General features: G+C 50.2%; 1 long non-coding RNA gene across 2 annotated transcripts; it reads left to right on the top strand.

The window, feature by feature from the left end:
* The first annotated feature begins 412 nt into the window (after positions 1-412).
* LOC144097144 (uncharacterized) lies at positions 413-19,999 on the top strand. 2 transcript variants are annotated; one of them, XR_013306919.1, is made up of 3 exons: positions 413-494; positions 16,622-16,679; positions 19,841-19,999. It is a non-coding gene; the product is annotated as an uncharacterized LOC144097144 (long non-coding RNA). The 2 variants fall into 2 exon arrangements; XR_013306918.1 differs by having other exon boundaries at positions 19,836-19,999.
* Positions 20,000-21,927: the final 1,928 nt, after the last annotated feature.

The following is a 21,927-nucleotide window of genomic DNA, read 5'->3' as shown; positions in this document are numbered from 1 at the left end:
TTATATAGCCTAAACGCTTGCCTTGAAAGAAAGGAAATGCCCGCAAGGAGTTGTTTTCCGGCATCTGCCACGGCGCGGGAGCGGGTGAATGAAAGCAGCGGAGATTTCAAATGTCACCTCGCTCGATGCGGTCAATGACCTTCTACGCGCTTCTTTAATGCTGTGGAGAGGCGTTTCAAAACATAAACTGCCGCTCAAAAGACTTGGCACGCATTAAATACGGTCTAGAAAATTTGAATCCTAGAATATTTTGGAAATCTCAAATAGTGCTTCAGCTTTCTTTTCTGGTGACAGTACGCTTCTGAATAAGTTGCACAGAAGCGAGCATCATGCGATATTAATTGTGAGAATCTATTGAGGTGAGTATATAAGGAAGCTATTTACATGAAAAAGCAGAACGAATCTTTTTCTCAGTCTATCCTCGTCCGCCCTGCCGAAATGACCCCTGCAAGTACTTGTTTCCTGCTTCTTACACTTTCATTGATAATAGCGGAGTAAGTAAAATGCCTTCAACACCATTTATACGCGTACCGGCCGTGGTAGCTTAGTGGCTATACGCTGGGCTATTGATGAAAGGCTGCGGAATCAAATCTCTGCCGCGGGAACAACATTTCGATGCTGGCAAAATGCACAAATTACGGTGCACTGGGCAATGCCAGAGAATGTTAAAGAACCCCAGGCTGCCTAAATTATTGCAGTGCCCTCCATTACGACATTCCTCATAGCTCACGTGTCTTTTTGAGACGTTAAGCCCCACATGACAGCTATCAGTATTACATATATATTTTAGTGCAAGTTCTTAACAAATTCTGCAGAACAAGGCTAATTGGTAGAACACAGGCATTCTCAGTGAATATTGCGAGATATGCCTCACTGCTTAAGAAGGTGCATAGTTCTGAATAGCTTCCCTCAGCACCGGCATTTGTTTGACAGACAATACCAGGTGTGTATTTAAAGTCGCATTCATTATAACAGCAATAGAAAATAAGCCGCACGCACTTGAGACGACCGTATTTTTGAGATATTTTGCATACCTCAATAGTCACTTGTATCTATATGATATTTTAGAACCCATCATACTCGTAATCTTATAGATCAGACAATGACAAATATCGTGAGAAGTTCTTTTGCAGCCTATATTCCTTCAAAACCTTTGTAACACGTTTACATGGTAGGACCACTTCTTTTGTTTTTACCTCTCTTCCGGGGCTTAAAGTTCACATTTTATTTTTGTGATTTGTACTGCACCTATTGTTAGCTGCTTGCTGGCAAATTAAAAAAAAAACCCTGAACGGATGAACAGTGTGACCGTATGACGCCAGCACATCGTAGCACTGGCACACACCGCGACGGGGTTGCATTTCTAAGGGGTCCAAACTTGCTTTTACGGCGACTTTTTTTTTTCATTAAAAGAACCTGTCTTATGCAAGGCAATGTTTTCTAACAGAGCTGAGATCTGTATACACGCAGATTTCGAGAGCAAAGAGTTTAGCTCATTACTGTCGGTATAATCACAGATCATGTGATGGCATACGTGAAACCTGCGGGAGTGTTTTCTAATCTATGTTCGGACGGACATAACAATTTTATTTGAGTTTTATTACATTCACATTCTTACCGCCCTTCTTACTTCGCCTCTGCCCTCATTGTGACTGTGATCAGTCCAAATAAAGGTTGGTGGTATGGTGTGAAAAAATCGTGCAGAAAAACTGCTGTACAATACCGGTCTGGGGTTATTACACACTTTCTTTTCGCAGCTTTCGGGCAAACTAGGCGCCGATAAAGCGGTCCCTACCGGAAAACTGTGTGCAGGAAAGCCGAACGTTTTGTTGGCTTTCACGGGCGTACAGGACTAAAAATCTATATCCACCTTTAAAGTAACCAGCCTTTACTAAGCTTTATTTGAACAACTACATAGACCGGAGCGCAGATTTAAAGCTAACTGGCTAACTACTAAGCTTTCTTCCACAAAATCTGTATAAAAAACCTACTGAGGTGACGTTGTTCATTGAATAGTAGTAGTTTTATATTAGATTCGTATACGTTCTGGCACTGAAAAATTAAGAACGAGAGATGTACAGTCTTTGCCAAAAGTAACTAGGCCGGACGGTTTGCTTCGCAGTCGTATATTGATTCTGTTATGCCATCCTTCAACTATAAATCTCTGTACGGTAAGGAGAACCCTTGTCCTTAACTACCGAAAAACTTTTTGGTCTTGAGGGAAGCGGTATGGGCTCTACTATTCCGATGAGAACCAAACCATGCAGGCTGGATACTGTTGGCAAAGGCTGTACACACATTTCAAAGTAGTCATAGGAGACATCATGGCTTGGTCTCAAAGAAGGCTGTAATAACAACAGTGTGTCCAAGTATCAACAAAGTTTGGTTTATGCGGGTTTAATATCCCAAAGTGTCTGAGGATGAGAGACGCCGTAGTGAAGGGCTCCGGAAATTTAGCCCACCTGGGGTTCTTTAACGTGCACTGACATCGCACAGTACATGGGCCTGTGGAATTTCGCCTCCATCGAAATTCTACTGTCGCGGCCGTGATCGAACCCGCGTCTTTGTGGTCAGCAGCCGAGCGCCATAACAACTGAGCGACAGCGGCCAATAAAGTAATCAGTAATCAAATACAAAGTGTAAATGTTAGTAAATCAGTCTTGTCTACGATTGCGAATAACAATAAGAAGAAAGGGTTTTAAAAAATTTGCTGTGGTTTAGCTCTGGTTAAACCTGGAGTGACGCGAGACCTACATTTGGCCGAAAGGAACGCGCTCAGTCGAATTGCAATGCCAGTCTTTCGCCGTTCTGTTTCGCTGGGCGTTCCTACTTCATCTTCGTCCCTGGACGTGGATTCACTCTCTCCCCCTCTCCTCCTTTCGCCCCCACCGGACACGTCGCATGCGCACAGCTGCTGCAGCTCGGTTTCGCCGGCGCGCCGCGCCGCCGGCAGCAGCAGCTGATCCACACCTCGTGACTACGGCGCCGCCACGGAGCTCAAGGGGTGCCACGCTGAAGGCTCTTACAGTTAGCGTAGTGTAGCTCTCGCTACAAAAGTATTTCATTGATTGTTATAGTGTTATGTTTCATCTCATACATTCAAAATGCATCTTGAGGAAGAATGTTGATTGACCACATGCTAACGGCTCGCTTTTCTTAAGATACTTCACATCAATTCATTGATTTTAATATTTAGCTTGATTAATTTTCTCCAGAGAATTTAAAATAAAGCGAAAGACAAGGAGAACTTCCGCCCACGACATGAAGCCTTAACGTATCTCTATGCACGCCGGCTTGCGTCAGTTGCTAGTTAAGTCGCAACGACAAAGCTTTCAGTTTCCAGGCTCTCATGGTTGTGTTTGCCGAAACATGTCAGTAGCAGGGCGAACAAAATCAATGGAAGTTGGACGGACGCGATTAATTATGTCAGCAGATAACATGGACCTTCACGGTCAGTGTTGCTACTAAATAATGTTACTGGGTTAGTTCAGCAACAGGAACGATTGGCCGTACACAGAAGAAACACCAGAAACCAGCACAAGCACTAGCTGCAGCACTAGCTGCAATACAAAGGAATAGTTTCAAGAGGAAAATTTGAAAAGCAGCGCAACGGCAACGATAATCACGTATATCATTTTACTTAACTAACAAATTTCAGTTGTAGGCCACTTTGCTCAGAAGTCATCCCTTAAAAGTAATTAGAATCAAAGCGCAAAAAAGAGACATGAATAATGCAGAACACGTGATGCATGCCCTCCGGCCTGCTTCATAGTTTCGGATTTTCACAAAGCAATAAAAAAACTGCGATTCAGTTAAATATGAACAACAGGAAATATATGCGACTTTCTTCTGCGCTACATTTCTTCAGTTCATTCATATTAAATTAAGGAATTATCCAATACTCTTCCCTTGAGGGAGACCTTAAAAGAGGTCGTTCACTCCCTGATTTAAATTTGGAAGTTTGGCTGGCATACAATGTCAGGTCTTAATGGCTTACTTGTGCCTTGTTTGACCTGCATGCAGCATATGAAACACTTTAGAATTCCTGAACTGAGCAGCGCAATCTTATAGCTTTGGTAGGCTCTCATATCCCATTTTGGCGCTTCTTAAGCGCCAAACTATCTGCGCTAAATTGATTGCATTCTGGATGAAGGAAGCGAAAGTAGAATAAATGAGCAGCGCTGTGGCACAGATCCGGTTCAGTGATTCAGCAGCACATGACCTTGACCAACCTGGTATTGTGCAGTGAATTAATGTAATAAAAGGAGGAATTTAAAGGAAATGTGCGTAGATTAGCCGTATAAGAAATTTCCCTGTGCATTCTGAGCGGAATTCTTGCCCACCGAAGCGTGGAGTTAGCAGCCTGTTCTGACTGGCGCCTCAGATCTCTCGAGCATCATCCCGAGACTGCGTGTGGCGCGTCTGTTTGGCGCTCCAGATTAATCTCGACGAGCTGGCATTCTTTCATGTGCTCATACCACGCAGTGCACACGCATGGGCGTCTTGCATTTCCATCGAAAAGCGAGCTCTGTGGCCGGGATTGACACTGTGTCCATGAACTCAGTCGAGCGCCCCATCCAATGAGTCAGCGTGGGGAGTGAAATCTTCTTGAAAGTCTGGATGTCATTAGTAATATTTACAGATTCATAACGGCCGAGACTAGACCCGGAAATCTGAGCAACAAAGCACAGCGTGACTCTGTATGAACTCTGTCACCGCCAGTTGCCTGACAAACCTCTCCAACTATAGTCTCCTTGGATAGAAAACACAAGGCAGCGGTAAGGGCTCCTTACAGGAAGCCTTCCGAGCAGAAGAACCGGCTTTGGGTTGCGAAGCGATAGATTCAGTGACGTTGGTTGGTGGGAATCTTTAAGGACACTTGTTTCTCATTTGGTAAGTTGCATCTTAGAGTAGCTCACGACACCTGTATGCACTACTGCATTAGCTGGTGCGTATTTTTGGCAGGTTTAAAATTTTGAGCCGATTTTAAGCCTGCAAGACCCCACGGTCGAATTTAATATTTGTAGAACCCGGGCTCTGTGTATAACTCTGCTATTAGTAAAGTACACAATTTCTTGTAAGACAATTTTATTACGTTTCTCAAGATTTTCAGTAAACCAGTTTTGGGCAATAGTTCTACACCGTCTCATGGTGGCAGAAAAGAGCTGTGAACTTTTTTTCCAGTTTGCAGCCGCTGTACCTACTTCACATTTTAAATCGGAAAACGTCGTCTCTGTGGTGCGGTTTTTATGCAGGATATTCTTCAATGTAGAGAATATTTGTAGAATTAACAAATACTAAATCAATGTATTGCAGCAGCACTTCTTAATACCGGTATGAAAGCTTAATTCCTCTGCCTGTTGCTAAGTGAGGACAGCTACAAACCTTCCTAGAGGCGCATATGAAGTGATGATGAGACCAATGTTGCCGAAAATGTTTCCTGAAGACCCAAAAAAACAGCAGAGATTAGCACCTCGCACGCAGAAAAATGAGAAACATTTCTAGGCTTTCCAAATTTCTTGATAGGTAGAGTTGCTGAAAAAATTTGGGGAAGTTTAATCTTCGCCTTCAAGAGTAGAATGCGATAGCGTTATCGGATGCCGTTCGTATCGCCTACTAAGGTACATAATTCCTGATTAACACACTCAGAATTACTCTGGTACGCATCAATATCTGTCTGTACGACACTTCACCTAGTTAAAGAGCACAACGCATTCACTAGGCACACGTTTATTGAGCTTATACAAATAGCCTTCATTGTCTGTGGTTAGCTCCCCCGTCTAGCAGTTCAAAAGTCCTGCATTCGATTCCCACCCAAAACCCAAGATTACCTGTCTTTTTAGCTCAATGTTTGTAATTCTGACGCCGACAACGATACCGGCATTTCTGCGATGCGGGACCCTTTACGCCATCTACTTATTATTTCAACGTGGCCTCCTAAGCCTTTAAAAGAAGCCTACTCTAGGGCAAAGATAGGGTTGAATCCCATGTCCGCACGGCACACATTTTCGTGACCGCCCAAGTGCAGGATCAACTCTAAAGCTCTGTACCTATTGAGCGCCGCCGGCCGGTGACGAATAGGAGAGGGTAGCTTCGGCGGCGACAAATAGGAGCAAGGCTTTTAGTGCGATAACAATTGTAGAGTGTTTCGCAATACGGCATACGTGGAAGGTATTTGTTACAACATACCGGACACATCTAGAGTTATGAATTCCTAACAATAAGGTTCAACATTATACTCAAAAATCTTTTTTGAGGAAAAATAACCTGCCTATTTTAGTAGCCAGCTGGCATCTGAGCAGTGACTACACGAGCCATTCACTCATTGCTTAACTGTTCTAGCCGCGAAACGTAGTAATATTCTTCAAATGGTGCGAAATCAATAGAACTGACTTCGCACCATCTGCTCATGCGCCGTCTTACTGGGTGGCAGTAAGCAAATGTCCTTCAGTCATCCCGGCAGCTGGACTGGGCTCCGAGGCTAAGCCTAGAGCCACCGGTGACGCGCTGGCAGCGGTGGCTTCGCCGGCGTCGGTCCCTGCTCCCGGTCCATCAGCGGCAGCGCACATCCCGCCTTCTTAAAATGCACCTCAGCCTGTGAACGATCTGCCCTCTGGGCGGAACTCGGCAATGGCTTCCCAGCCTCCCCTGCTGGATGGGGCTTCAACCGTGCAGCGTGAGGAGGAGAGCTCTCCAATTGACCTGTCTTTAGCACCTCCATCCGTGCCACCGGCTTCCCGCAGTTCTCAAAAGCGCCCATCAGGGGATACTGCGCAGGATTCGTCTCCTGCCAACTCCAGCTCACAAGTCAAGCGTTCCTGCCCAGCGTATTGTTACGGTGTGGGATGCCACGGGGTGGCCACGGGCCCGCCAAGAGAAATATAGCAGCAGTACGGAGGAGAGCCGGCGAAGCACGACCGGCGGCGGCCAAGCTTTCTCGTTCTATCTCCCTCGTGCTAGAGCCGCGCGCTCGCCGCTCGCGCTCGCTCTCCGCCTCTTCTTTTATTCCCGTATCACCTTTCCACCGGGGGGGGGGGGGGGGCGGAGAAGTCAGGCCGTGCTTTGATGCAGGGTTTCCTGGGGCGATGCAATGTGGGCTCGCAGATAGGAAACGGTCACACTCTTCGTTGAATTCGAAGTGTGTGAGCTGGGCGAAGGTGTCTGCAGTCGCCGAAGAAGGTCCCACACCGGTTAGGCTAACTTCAGGGAGTTTTATGCATATTGAGCGGCGATCCGTTTATGGGACTGCATTGCGTGGGGAAGGCATGGAGCCAGCAGGCGACGACGGCACTGATGAGGACCCGGTAGCTAAGTCGGAGTCACCGCAGGCGCCGTAGACATATCGCTTCATGTTTGAAACATGCTCTGGGAAAATGTGGTGCACACCGCATGGTCGATGCTCTGGCAGGTCTTCGAGGCGGTATGCCATGGGGCCGAGTCGGGCAACGACACGGTAAGGGCCGCGGTATCGGGGAAAGAGCTTTGCGGCACGGCCAGTCGCACGGATGGTGCGGCGAACGAGGACCAAGTCACCGGGCCGGAAGGGGGGATGTGGTGGTGCTGCCGCGTTGGCCGCTTGCACACGCGCGTGAGCCGTGAGGAGGTTGCGCTGGGCGTCGAGGCGGGCGGAATGAAGTCGTTGAGCAGATTCAGTTGGTGACGCAGTGGGATGGGGAAGGCCCAACTGCGCGTCGAGAGGGATGGAGGGCGTTCTGCCATAGACGACTGAGAACGGCGTCACATGCGTTGTTTCTTGCGCTGCAGTGTTGACTGCAAAAGCTGCAGCAGAAACAAAACGATCCCAGTTTGTGTGGGACGGAGCTACGTAGGATGCGAGTATATCCGTGAGGGTACGGTTAACACGCTCCACGAGGCCATTGCACTGCGGATGATTGACGGATGTAGTGGAATGCGCAATGCCGAAGGAGCGGAGGGCTCGCTCGAATTCATGGGACATAAAGCAGCTCCCACGGTCCGTGATGAGGCGCCGGGGAACACCGTGCCGAAGAACGAGATGCTGTTCCACAAACGCGACGGCATGAGCGGACGACGTGTCTGGAACGGGCAGTGCTTCGACCCACTTGGAGAAGTAGTCGATCGCAACCAGAACATACCGGTTGCCGGCACGCGTCTTCGGAAACGGGCCCAAATGATCCAGTCCAACCAGCTCGAAAGGTGAACTTGGTGGCGAAAAAGCCTGCGGGGGTGGCTTGGTTACACCTGTGGACGGTTTTCTGTACTGGCATGTCTGGCAGGACGCCACGTGTTCCTTGACATCTCTGGACATATTAGGCCACCAAAACCGCTCCGACACTCGTGCGTAGGTCTTGCCGCGACCAAGGTGACCAGCCGTGGGAGCGTCGTGTAAGCCGCGCAAGATTTGCGACCGCAGTGTTGCCGGCACAACTGGCAACCAGACGGGTGGTCGACCACGGAGCCGCTTCACATGACACAAGAGGTCGTCCTTCATTCGATAGACCCGGCGTAGTTGGCGGAGGCCTGCGCCGGCGGCGGTGCCAAGGGAGTGGATTATGGCAGCAATGGCGGGATCTTGCGTTTGTGCAGTCCTCAGGTCCGTCAAAGCCGTCACGGAACAAGGGTGGCGAGAAAGGAAATCGGCATCTTGATGGGCAGAGCCGCGCCGATGCACTATTGTGAAATTGTACTCTTGAAGTTGCAGGGACCAGCGTGCAATCTTGGCATTCAAATGTTTGGCGGACTGCAGCCAAGTGAGAGCGCTATTGTCCGTGACTATGGTGAAGTGACGGCCGTACAGGTAGGGACGGAACTTCTCGACGGCCCCGACAACGGCGAGGCACTCGAGTTCTGAAGAGTGGCGGCGGCGCTCAACGTCGGAAAGCTGGCGGCTGGCATAAGCTAGGACTTTGTGGTCACCAGACTCGTCTTCTTGCAGGAGGACAGCGCCGAGCCCATCTTGGCTGGCATCCGTGTGGAGGACGATGGGGGCCGATTCGTCGTAATGGGCCAATGTAGGAGGCTCGAGGAGGGCGTGCTTGACGTCAAGAAACGCGAGCTGTTGGGCCTGCGTCCAACTCCACGGTGCATTCTTCTTCAGCAGGGCGGTAAATGGAGCGCTGCGCTTGGCAAAGTCCGGAATGAAACGACGGAAATACGAAGCAAATCCAAGGAAACTTTTGAGCTCCTTGGCGGTGGTGGGAGCTTCGTAAGCTGTAAGCGCTTTTAGCTTTTCAGGGTCGGGACGGATGCCATGCCGGCTCACAACGTGACCCAAGTACGTCACCTCCGCGAAACCGAAGAAACATTTTTTTGGTTTTAAGCGAAGCCCAGCAGAGGTAAGGGCTTCGAGGACGAGTTTGAGGCGTCTCTGGTGTTCTTCAAATGTAGCCGCGTAGACAATTACGTCATCCAGGTAGACCAACGCCATAGTCCACATCAAATGGCCTAAGACTCGGTCCATGAGACGCTGGAAGGTGGCTGGAGCGTTCGAGAGACCGAAGGGCATACGGTTGAACTGGTAAAGGCCGTCGGGAGTCACGAAAGCCGCGAAAGCCGTCTTTTCCGCATCATCGGGGTGAACAGGCACCTGCCAGTAGCCCGAGAGCAGATCTAGCGTGGAAAAATAACGGGCCCCCTTCAGGCGGTCAAGCGCATCGTCGAGGCGAGGCAGCGGGTACACGTCGCAATTAGTAATAGCATTCAGCTTCCGATAGTCAACGCAGAAGCGGAGTGTTCCATCCTTCTTGCGCACAAGGACGACAGGGGAGGACCAAGGGCTACAAGAAGGGGCAATGATTCCCTGGTCAAGCATGTCGCACACGTGCTGCTGGATGACTCTCCGTTCGGCTGGCGCTACACGGCGAGGTTGGTGATGAATGGGCCCGCGGTTTTCGGTGTTGATCCGATGTTGAGCCCAGGAAGTGCACCCGAGTTCACCGGCGCTGAGAGCAAGGCAACTGCGATGCTCGAGCAGCAAGGTCTTCCGAGAGGCGAGCTCCGCGCAGGTCAGGCTGGGTCCAAAGTTAAATTCTTCCCATGATAGGATCGCCGGCGCTGGAGGGTGGCGAGGCGGGGCTTCAGGTTGCAGAGACGCCACTGGTGACCCGGGGTCCAAAACTGAGGCTGTACCCAATTGCGTGCCGGGAGTCAGCGCGAGAGGCACGCTGCTGATGTTGAGTATAAATACGTGGGCCTCTCCTTTGAGCACAGGCAGAAGGCTTCGAAGGGAGGTCATCTGACGGGCTGGAGCTGAACACCGGATGGGTTCGAACAGCACGTCTGCTGTGACCGGACTGTCAAGCTTGGCATACACCCACGTTGCCGCACCCGGTGGCAGGGTCACGGCGGACGCCACAGTCACGGTAGTGACGTCGAACGGCTTGACTCGACACGGCCACTTCGTCGCGAGGTCACGCAGAGATGCTGAGGCACGCTTGGTCGCCGACACCAGGGACTGCCACAGGGCGACACCGAGGCTGGAAACCCGGCTAAGCCAGCCCGGCCCACAGAGAGTTCGGCTCGCCCGTGGTTTGGTTCTAGTAAAATTAAGGACGACTCCGGCTTGCTGGCACCACCCGCACCCGAGGACCACTGGCCAAATAGGGCTGTCTGCAACAACAAACTCGGTGGAGATGGTATTTCCGAGTGCTGTCAGGTTGACGACGACACGTCCGACTTGCTCCACAGGGGTGCCGTTAAAAGCTAAGAGCCGGGTTTTGGCGGCTGGCAGAAGCAGGTGGGGCGCGTTAGCAACAAACGATTTGTGCAGTACATTGACAGCCGCTCCAGTGTCAACCAAGGCCTTTACGTGCCGGTCAATCAGGGCGACGTCGACGAGCACGTAAGGAGCATCAGTGGTAATCGGAGCCGACGAAAGGAGAGGACGCGGAGAACGAAAGAGTGTGGGGACGGACTTTATTCGGCGGAACGGTGCCCCCGGAGTTCCGCCAAATCGTTTCCCGACGTTGGAGGGCCGGCACAGTCCCTCGCGTAGTGTCCCCGCAGGCCGCAGCGGAAGCAGGTCGTGCGGACGTCGTTACGCAGGCGTCGGATAGAGGCCGCAGTTGGGGCTGCGGACCGAGGAGCCTGCACCCGGACGCTGCGCTCGGCAGACGGTGGCGACCCCCGCGTGGCCAGCAAAGTCAATTCCGCCTCGATGGCGAGCGCCATGGCGGCGCGGACGGAATCAGGACGGCCAGAGCGGACCAAGCGCTGCACCTCGGGGAGTCGGATGGCGTCGACAAACGCCTCGGTACCGACCAGGTCCACGGCGTTCTGAGGCGCTCCCGGCAGCGACTGCAGAGCCAGGCGCTCAATGGCGGCGGCGAGGTCCTGGTACGTCTCCCCGGGCTCTTGCCGGCGGGCTCGCAGGCGGTGGTACTGCACACGGGGTTGACCTGAGGCACCATAGTGGTCGGCGAGGAGGCCCGCCAGAACAGTGTAAGAGCCCAGCTGGTCGGGCGGCACGTTCTGCAGCAGCTCGGTGGCGCGGCCCCTCAGTTTTGCAACGAGCATCCATGCCTTCATTTGCTCGTCCCAGCCTCTCGCCGCCGCAATACCGTCCAGCTGGATGCGGTAAGCATCCCACGAGATGGTGCCGTCGAATGTGGGCAATTCCACAACGTCCAACGAACACTGCGCCGAGAACGCACCCGCGCCGAGCACGCCATTGGCGGCCACGACCGCAGGCCCAGCGACGGCAGAGCCGTAAACAGCGGCGGCGGGGACGCCCAAAGGCACCTGACCTGTGCTCGGCTCGGCTGGCACCAGGCGACGGAGTTCGCGCCGGAGAGCTTCCATCTCCCCAGCCTGGGCAGTCAGACGGGCCTCCCATGCGTCCATCCGTTGGGTGACTGTATCCAGGAGGCGCTCAACACCGGCGTCCGGCTGCTGCGAAGAGCCGAGCCCCTCCGAGCGCCTAGGTCTAGCGGCGCCGGCCGCCGCGTCGTCGGCGCTATCGGCTGGTGGTGGACTCCTGTCGTCTGGCACGTCGGGTGCTTGATTCCGGGAGCGGGTGAGCGGCATGATCCCACCGCTGCCACCAAAATGTTACGGTGTGGGATGCCACGGAGTGGCCACGGGCCCGCCCAGAGAAATATAGCAGCAGTACGGAGGAGAGCCGGCGAAGCACGACCGGCGGCGGCCAAGCTTTCTCGTTCAATCTCCCTCGTGCTAGAGCCGCGCGCTCGCCGCTCGCGCTCGCTCTCCGCCTCTTCTTTTATTCCCGTATCAGTATGCCAACCAGGTGGCTATGCCGACATCGGGATCGGTATCGTATAAAGTGGCCATTAAAGCTCTGGCAGCCAAAAGCCTGACAGACATTCCGAACAGGAATCTTCAGGCGAACCTGGACGAGTGGCTTTGGACCAAAGGTTTTTGTGGCTTCACGTCCAGAACAAATCCAATACCATCGCTGTGTGGCCCCCGACTTTGGCGGCTGTCGAGCGTCTGCAAACGCTCAGGTGCATATCGATTAGAAGCGAGGTCTCGGTGCCGGTCCAGGTGTACCTAGTAGAAGGTTCGGACCTACAACGCTGTGTTGTTTACAACGTCGACGTTGCCGAAGACCAGACGACCCTCCAGCGTGAGCTTTATTGTCCAACCCACCGTGTCATCCAAGCGCGGTATATGGGAAAGGGGCGCTCGTGCATCGTCACGCTACAGGGCTCACCAACTCTCCCAGAACGACTTTACTACTATGGCCGTATTCTGCGGCCTCGCCCTTACAAATCGAGTGCTCTCTATTGCTACAGCTGTTTAAGACCTGGCCACTAGCGCCGATCATGCCATTTTGCAACGCAAGATGAGGCTCGGCCACAAGGCACACCGTCTTACAGGTGCGGACTTTGCAAGACTGACGACCACGAGATCACCTCTCCAACTTGGCCAGCAAAACAGAAAGCAACTGAGAAGGTTCGGCGTGGGATCCGTAAGCAAGTGCCTCCGATTGAAAACAGAGCCCCGATACAGACATCCAACAGGTTTACGGCTCTTCAGTGGGATGAAGACATCTGGCCGGAGCTTTCTGAACCCAATCCACCTGCAGCCCCTGCCCAACCGTCGTACAGTGATAAAGTGCGCAAGGATCGCCGTCGCCTTCAAGCTACACAAAATCACTGCATACTGGAACCTCTGCGTGAGGACATGGCAGCAGTTGACGACCAAATTGCACGCCTCTTAGCCGAGGTCTCTAAGCTACGGCAACGACGTGAACTGCTTGCTCGCCGTAGACTCTACCAGGTCTTCTGCAGCACTGTAGGATAACTCAACAACATCCCCCCTCTGATTTATGGTAAACCAGTTATCTAACCTGACATCAGTTCTATTACAACGCTTGGAAGCCTAATCGAAAATGGCCAGTACACGTTGTTGTGGTGTGCTCCAATGGAACTGCAGAGGCCTCTCCACAAAGCTGGGAGAGCTCAAATATCGACATCGCATGAACAAGCTCCAGGTGTGGGCCCTGCTACTGCAGGAAACCAATGCCTTGCCATCCATTCCGGGTTTCAGTGGATACATGTCTCTTTCAATGAATGACCGTCGTGTGCCCACTGTTGCCTTTCCGGGAAAGGCGGCGGTGTACGTTGATGCGCGTTTTCCTCAAGTTCGCCTCTCTCTAGAAAACTGACGCACCTCATATCAAGGGGTAGTCGCAGTGGCTGTGAAGCTTCCCAAGGCAACTGTTGTGGTCGTGTCATACTATGTAAGGCTCGCCGGTTGAGGTCCCTCACACATTAATCTGGGGTGCTTATTAACTCTACGTCGACATCACCCAGGGTGGCCTGTTTTAGTCGGTGGTGACATTAACGCCCCTCATCCGGACTGGGGGTACCCCACTTCAAGCCCCCGTGGTAGGCGTGTGCGGGACGCATTCGCAGATGCCACAGCATGCTTCGCAGCCAACTTCGCTCCTGATGATTTCGCCAGAGAGGCAGCGCGGAAGTTTTTCCCCAAGTATGATGTGTTGCCTCCAAGGGTAATAGAAGCCCCTTGGCTGCATTCCAGCATGTTTTGATAAACTAACATCTACAGCCAACGCCGAGGGAATTGCGAACCCATTTTCAATGCCCGAGTTGCTTGCAGCAATAGAGGCCCGTCGGAAGACTGCGCCCGGTCCGGACTACATTCCGTACGAGGTTTACAAGAACTTAAGTTCCGCTGTACTGCCTCAACTCCTCGTCACCATTAACAAGGTATGGATAGATGGCGTCGTACCAGAAACTTGGAAAACGGCTATTGCGATCCCCATACCAAAGCCGGGGAAGCCGCTGATAGAGCTCAGAAATTTCCGGCCTATATCGCTCACGCCAACATTATGCAAGCTTACCGAAAAAATACTTGCCACACGACTGTCGTGGTGGCTTGAGCACCATGGTTTCTACCATCCCGCCTAAATTGGTTTTCGTACGTCCATAAGTACAGAAGATGGACTGGCTGTCTTGGCGTCATCTGTTCTAGCCTCAACTCACAGCCACAATGTACGTACTGTACTGGTTATGGACGTTGAAAAGGCGTACGATAATATCAGTCATGCTGCCATCCTGCAATCGCTTGACATGCTGCATTTCCCCGTTAGAGTGCGCAATTTTGTTAAATGCTTCCTTGAAGGCCGACACTTTGCCATACCCCTCAATGGTGAGGCCGTCGGATCATTTGTGCCTCTTGGCGGCGTTCCTCAGGGATCGGTGTTATCGCCAACATTATTCAATATTGCTTTTATTCCCCCTTTCTTGGCGCTTGCATGCTGTCAACGACATTAAGTTCTTATTGTATGCTGATGACATAACGGTGTGGAGCACTCACAACAACCTTATGACTCAAGCAGCAGGCCTACAATCAGCCATAGATATTACGTGGACTTTGCTTCTTCAATTGGTTTGCAGCTTTCAGTGAGCAAAACCACGTTCGTGTCAGTCGCCAACCGCTGGGGGCGCCGTAAACTGGCTGCAACACCAATTCGTTTTCATCTATCCGGAACGCCAATTCAAGAATGTTCGACCGTAAAAATATTGGGCTTGACAATACACGAGTCAGGAACAGGTACTGCTTGGCTTTCTCGGGCTAAAAGCAAGCAATTCAGGCGTTGGGTCTGATTAGACGCATTGCTCCTACAACAGGCGGAGCCCGCTCTCATGTTGCACGACAGTTGGTGCGGGCGGTTGTGCAACCGTGCCTCGTTTACCAAGCCCAATTCCAGCATTTGACGAGGGCTCAATGGGATCGTCTAGAAGTTGTTAATCGAGAGGAAATGAGGGTCATCACTTGCCTTCCCCGCATTACCCCGATCGTGGCGCTTCAAAAACATGCGCAGCTGAATACACTAGATGAGGTGGTGCAGCATCGACGCGATGCTCGCCGCCTAAAGTCAAGCCATACACGCACCACGTGTGCACTCAGGGCATATGCTTCATCGCACTCCATTCTACAGCCGCCCCCGCCAGTTCTTCCTCCCCGGGGTTTTGTGCAGCTAAGCGACAAGCAACCTGATCTACGTCGGCCTTCATCTACCCGCGCGGCATCGTCGTTTCGTGACCGAATTATAGAGCAAGACGCCAATCTGCCGCATGGCTCCATAGTTATGTACGTTGACGCAAGCATTCAGGCCTGCGAAACAACAGCAGCAGTTTATGGTTCTTGCAAGCCAGCTCTGAACAAAACATCAAGGTTTCGCCTCTGAGAACCTCCTTCCTCCTTCTGTGCGGAGATGCTTGCGGTTCAAGAGGAACTTTGCTCTGTGGCCGCCGTTCCCATGCTACCCACGGCCCGCATTGTCATTCGCACCGACGCCCTTCACGTCACACGCCTACTACGACGAGTCAGTCGCGCCCCAGAAATCTGCCAAGACATCCATCGTCTAGCGGCATGCATCCTGCAACAAATCCGTATTGAGTGGGTCCCGCGTGACCTCCTGAGCGCACAAAGCCGCGCAGATTCTGCGACCCGCCTTTCGACCCCGACCTCGTCTTTGCCTCGAGCCCTCACTGTGGATGACACCACCCTCCTTTTAACAAGAAAGGAACACCTCAGGCGCCGCACACGTGCTCTAATCCCTCCGTGTGCGGTAACCCTCCCCCGTGGTCTTACCCGTGCAGAGGAGGTTGCGCTTCGGAGGATACGGGTCAGGGTTGCCCTCACTCCAGCTGTTACACACAAGTGGCCGCATTTCAAAGATTTATATCCCCGCCCCGGGTGTCCAGTCTTCAAGAGCAGAGACTGTGAGGCGGATATCCACCACCTGTTGTGGGACTGCCTGGCGCTGAAGCCGACGAGAATTCGGCACCTGACGTCAGTGGGACTCTCACTGGACAATCCGGATTCATATATTGCATGGACACAGGGTCCATATCATCGTTCACTTCTTGATTTCATCAAGTCAGCTCCACTTTTTTCATTTATTTAAGCATCTTACTCATCTCTCATTTAATAGTTTTTATGCCCTGAGGCAATAAACATCGCTTAAAAAAAGCGTAGTAATGACTTAGCAGAGTATTGTGGTAAGCCTGTTGCTAATAAAATACAACGGCAAAAAACTACAGAAGACACCGTATGGAGGCAGGAAGCTCTTTACTATCAGCGTGGTAAAGGGCTGCCCAGATTGAACCAGCAGTTATAATGTTGTTTACAAGATTCCCTTCTCTTCCAGAGCAGGGTTACCACCGGACCTTGGACAACATCCAAATCTTCACACCTGCACTGCCAGGGTGAGGTTCCACTTGCGCGTTATCACAAGTAGATGGTGTTTGCAATTATTTGTTAATTTTCTGAATTTCTCTAAGCCAAGAAGAGTTGTTACAAGTATTGCAGAATATGGTTACAATAAGCATCCTCTGAATGACAGCAGAAGCTATGCTGTATTACACATTTTTGGGAGATATGGCTGAAGATACAGGTTCTGACGTGCTTTTCAGAGAATATTTGGACAAGAAGGTTTGAAGCACGATACTGACACGCGGTTGGGAGGGATGATGTCAGCTTCTTGAGGGATCTTCATTGTTCTGCGACAACGACGGTGTTTTTGTAATGCGTGTAATAGGGCGAAGGTCAGGGTCATGACGTCGCACCCGTCCTCTTGAAGCATGCTCGCGGACGTCAGCGTTACCAAGCGTTAGTAGCATACGCGCTGGTTCTTGTCTGCGACAGTAGGGGTCCTGCGTCCGTCCGCGTACTCGCGTAGCGGCGTCGCTTGAACGGCTCTTGTAAGCCCTCCAATCCAGGTATAGCCATTTATGGTCCTCGTACGGTGGGCGAGTCTTGCGTGCTCCACGTATACCAGTCAAAAAGTGAGGGAGTGCCGTGCCTTTCTCCCAAGCACCAAAAGACGCAAAGCTGCCGCACGTGTGGCATCGTTGGCGGTGAGAAGCAACAGACCAGATTGCATTTTTCCTAACAGAGAGCGTTCCCAAGATATTTCATACGGCAGGTGCTAAGAGCGATCGATAAAGTGGAGGTGACGAAAGAATTTAAAGACAGAACGTGTACGTGTGAGGAGTGTTTAAATTATTTACAATAAGCTACATATTGTCTAAAAAACAAAGCGGACGCGCATGTTGCTCTCGTCATTGCGTACAAGATGGCGGAAAATGAACAGTTGCGGGGAGGGAAGGCTACACAAAAGTGATTATAGCGAACAGAAAAGCGAAGAAACTATTTTGCACTCTGCTTACAAGGTGAAGGCAAGGATGAAGGATGACGCGAAAAAAAGAAAGGGGCGCAGTATTGATGTTCTCCGGATAAACTTCGGCCACCTGTGGTTCCTTTTCATGAGGTTACATAACGTAGCTCAGGGGCATCTTCTACTTCTGGCCTCTGCTCCTTATATCCAAGGACTACTATAGAACAAAAATATAGAGAACCCTGGGGATGTTTTTAACGTTACCGCCACAGACGTCACCGAAATGATATGGTACGACACTGGGGCTTCGCAGAAACAGTAGCCGCTGTAAAAAATCCATTTTACAAACGTCCTTTTAGCTCCGAATTCTTGTTACGTCGGCCTCACACTATCGTTCGCTAGTTGTAGTCGAAGTTGTATAGGACCACAGAGTGGCCACCCCTAAGATGTAGTGGTCCTAGTTTTGAATTCAACAAGCCTCATATGCATTCAGGATAAGTCAATTTGGGGAAATTTTCCGCCTTTACCCTTGTTTTCTTGGCACAACACAGAACGCAGGCGGTTGTTAATTGTAAGTACTCCCTCGTAATTATGTATGTCCGCGTTGCAAGGATGTACAAAAGAGAGGCTGGGCGACGTTCGACGTTCGTTAAAAGACACTTGATACTCACCAATCTTTACTGAAAGGGAAGAAAAGATAGCTATAGAATTCGTTTATTTTTCGCCGTTTATTTTTACGATTTCGCATTAATCGCCAGTTCAGGGTAGATGAGACATCGAATGCTCATCACAATTTTCAACGGTCACGGCTTGCAGTGTATGGGATTCCTACGTGTACACTATTCTTTCGAGGCTGCATCAAAACTGAACGGCTGGTGTCAAGGAAACTGAAATGGAAATTGGCGTAGTAAGGTTTCTTTTATATCTCTCGTGTGCTCTGACGCCAGCGAAAAGCTGACCATGTATGTCACGAAATGGAATACGTGTCGAGTGCATACCAAGATAGAATTCAATTTGAATCTATATAACGTAGCGAGAGGTGAAAGCATGATCCTCCTCACACCGGTACCACAATATTAGAAACTTATAATTTAGAAGTGCCTTTGTTGCTGCTGTCACAAAGTTTTCTTATCCTGTGCTTTCTTAATGCTTCCGCAGTCTCGTATGCACTGCGAGAGTCTAGAATGATGACAGGCTAGAGCGAAGATCGGGCTCATCAGTCGGAGACATTTTTTTGACATGAGTTCTTATTGACGCATGGAGGACAGGAGAAGGCGACTGGGTTTTAATATAGTTAATAAGGGTGGAGTGCAAGACTTGGGACACACCGGACTCTCTCGGGCTGCTTAATGAGGGTACGGGTGGGATTCTGATATATGCCTCGTGGGGTCTTGCCAAGCTTGCTTAATAAAAATTTTGGCATATAGCCTTAGGCGATATTGAGATATCGGAACCTATATAGGCTTCAGCTGTTTGGTGGGGACGGTATCGTAAACGAAAGCGCAGAATCAACGAATAACACACTTACCCTCGAAGGGAGTGTTAAGAGAAGACTCAGATTTACGTATTCCCAATGTCGGGCGCAATGACAAAGGAGTTCAGGAACATCAGAGCGAGAATTCATGTCACATCAGTGAAAGGTGAGAGGCAATGTAAGCAGAACATAATAGTCAAAGAAAAAAGGGCATAGGAACAGACTTAAATGAAAAAATTGAGGCGGAACACATTTTGGTGCACACACTTAGTCTGCTTTCACTCCCATTCTAGTTACGGTTGGCAATCGCCTCTTCGGATTTTTTTTAACTGTCTCTCGAAAATAATCTCGACTCCTGCTAGGCCCCCACGTGTACTGAGAGTAGTGCTTCATAGATTGGTTGCACTGACTTTAGATTTGGCATCGTGCTGGTGGAAGACAGCAGCATGGCCAAAACCTGTGCATTTATCTAAATCCACTTATCAAAACGTGATTTCATGCGCACCGCATAATTCTTGCGATTACCACCGCCATGGCCAACATAACATACCATGCAACATATCCCTATCCTTCTAAGTGATTTTGAGCAGTGGATGTGTCACAAAAAGGGGACACTTAGAACGCAACATTAAAATATTTCATTTTTCTGGTAATATATTTTTTTACCTCAGCAGTCACATCATGTGAAACTATTAAGACGCAATCAGAGATTTAACTTGACCCCTTTGAAGTAGCCTTCACTTACAGTTATGCCATCTCATTTTCTTTCAGTGCAGAAGAGGACAGTGGGGCTTACCTTGTGGGGTAGGTTGTAGATGTCGTCGATGGACGCTTTCCAATCCCCATAGTTTATACTGCATTGCTATAGGTTCCCGGATGCCATATGGAATGCAGTAATCAGGACGCTGACTCCATAAGCTCCTCTTCCTTACACTGCAATAAAAAATTAAAGAAATTGTTCTCAGAACCTGCCTTAAATGCTGTCTGTTCTATGACCGAGGGGAGAAGAAGACGAAGTTGTTCTGTATCAGAACGTCATTGTGTGAGGTCAACAACAACAACAACAACAACGCTGCCTTCACGTCTGTGCAGTTTTTTGGTAATTTGTGCTGTAATCAGGGAGGCGCCGCTCCCTTTTTGCCACGGCGATGGAAGTGGAGGCTCCTGTGCCTCTATTGCAACCCGGTGGGTCGGCAGCAGCCGCCCAGAGGAAGCGCCTGCACCGCCAGAGTGACTCGAGCAGCCAGGGCACTGTTGTGTACTCGGTGCCAAGTGAAGACTCCTCGTCCTCGGCCGACGACGGTTTCATACCGGTTGTTGGCAAGAAGGCCAAGCGCAGACTGCGTAGACAAGCCGAATCGTCCTCATCGAGCGCCTCAAAGGTGTCCTCATCAAGAACGCCAACGATCATCACGGCGCGAAGTTCCTCAGCGCATACAGCCTTGTTTCACAGGCTTCAGGAGTGTATGTATTGGCCACTCATGTTGTTAAAAATGCCACGTTGGAGCGTCCTGTTTTGCACGTTATTAAGCACAGCATGCATTTCACATCTCACTCCTAGATGACACCAAAATCAGGTTTGCAGTGCTATTCAATAAGTCCAAGAAACAATAAAGAAACATTTTCTCTGTCTAACTTTCTCTAGGGAAATTTGATGAAATAAAGCCTCTATTTTCTGCCACAAAACCCGTGCCCTAGGTAGCATTTCTTTCTTAAGAAAATAACAAAAAAGATTAAGTCTTTGGAAAATTTTCAAAACACTTCGATTTCTGACCCAACACTCAAGATTCAAACTCCGGGATGATAGAATTTCCGTCCTGTAAGGAAAGAATCCACTTACGTGCGGGAATTGAAAGGGCAACAGATGTTATTTGTTTGTGGGAAAGGTTGCTGACTGTATGTAGCTTGCTAATAAAGCGCGTAGCCTTTTTCGGCTAGCATTTTAAATTATGAGCAAATCGCCGATTAAAAATATAATGGCTTTCAGACTTGTCAGCAGTCCATAGCGGTGGGTGGCGGCACATGAGAAAATCATCGGCGGTTCTGGTACGATTCCAACTCATAATAGAGGGCTTTGAGGGATCTCTGAAGTCAAAGCTCGCGGAGAGCGTTGTTTTGCAGCATTAGACGGCGCACGGTATGGGGAGGGGACAAAGAAAAAGTAATTTTAAATCTCTCTGCCCACCTTCCTGCCATCGAGCTTCTCCATACTTCGTAATAGTGTGAGAACAAGCGTTATCTTTATCGTCGTTTACGCCACCATTTTAAAAGGCTGCGAAATAAAGCTAGGCAGGCATTAAGTACGGCCTACATAATTTGAAACGCTTAATATCGTGGAATTCTCAAAAACTAGTTCAACTGTTCATCGATGAATCAGAGCGCCCTTTAATACTTCTCCACGAATAAAGTTTGCGATATTTTTTGAGCAGTGCTACACGCGGAAAATATAAAAGGAAGTCGTGTATAAAAGTGGAGAACGAATCTCTTTACAAGCGAATCCTTGTGCACCGTGTTGGAATGAAGGGTACAAGTCTTTGTTTCGTGCTTCTGACGGTGTCGTTGGTAATAGCAGAGTAGGTAACACGCCTTCGACGCCATACGTATACCTAGCCGCTGGCGGTGCATCCGTGGCTATAGCTATCGGCTACTCGTGCCCCGGTTTCGGAAATCTCAGCCGCGGCGGCCGCATCTCAGTGCCAGTGGAATGCAAAAACTCCTGTGCTCTGTGGGTTGCCACCGCACAGCAAAGAATCACAGGTGGTCAAATTTTTGGAATCCTCTGTTAAAGCTTCCCTTATACCCACGTGTCTCTTAGTGACATTAAACCCATCATGCCGGCTAACATTCTTAGGCAAAAAAATAA

The sequence above is a fragment of the Amblyomma americanum genome, chromosome 7 (genome assembly GCF_052857255.1).
Source record: "Amblyomma americanum isolate KBUSLIRL-KWMA chromosome 7, ASM5285725v1, whole genome shotgun sequence".
NCBI classification, from domain to species: domain Eukaryota; kingdom Metazoa; phylum Arthropoda; class Arachnida; order Ixodida; family Ixodidae; genus Amblyomma; species Amblyomma americanum.
The sequence above is the reverse complement of the archived record's forward strand: the minus strand, read 5'-3'. Positions and strand labels throughout refer to the sequence as shown.